This window comes from Seriola lalandi, unplaced genomic scaffold (genome assembly GCF_002814215.2).
Source record: "Seriola lalandi dorsalis isolate HSWRI2012SDOR001 ecotype SW California unplaced genomic scaffold, Sedor1 jcf7180002054963, whole genome shotgun sequence".
Taxonomy (NCBI): domain Eukaryota; kingdom Metazoa; phylum Chordata; class Actinopteri; order Carangiformes; family Carangidae; genus Seriola; species Seriola lalandi.
Genome location: NW_019525514.1, coordinates 718,080 through 718,533, shown reverse-complemented (window position 1 = coordinate 718,533; position 454 = coordinate 718,080). Strand labels below are relative to the sequence as shown.

Below are 454 nucleotides of genomic sequence, written 5' to 3'. Positions count from 1 at the left end.
CAAAGTGTTATTCACAGTCTCTTAGTTTAAAGCGACTCACCACGACAATATCCTGATACTTTAACATTTCTGACTTTAGAACAGAAAGAAATGATAAAATACAAAATGATTTATTCACATTAAACAGAAGCATTGAAATCATAACGACTACCAGATGTTGTCAGCTGTAATGAAACTGTGTTGATGTTGGTAAAAATGAACAGGGTGACATCATGATCACAGACATCACACAGTAAAGGGTGACTGATGATTTCATTAAATGTTGCTCTCCACACATTCAGATAAATTATTACTGAAAAGTTTCCCCATGTTAAGTTTATATTTCAGCCACTTTCACCACTAAGTTTTGGTGCATTTAGGAACTTTGCTGTTTAATTAGACCATAAAAATGTCTCTACCTGCCCTCTCATCTGTGAAGAACTGATCCTCTCAAAGTGAGTACTGCTGATGTCTT

General features: G+C 35.0%; 1 long non-coding RNA gene across 1 annotated transcript in view; it reads right to left on the bottom strand.

Annotated features, from left to right (window-relative positions):
* Positions 1–454, bottom strand: part of LOC147817415 (uncharacterized) — a 10,699-nt gene extending 10,245 nt beyond the window's left edge. The window contains exon 1 of the long non-coding RNA XR_015436399.1: positions 399–454. This is a non-coding gene — a long non-coding RNA (uncharacterized LOC147817415). The remainder of the gene's footprint in view (positions 1–398) is intronic.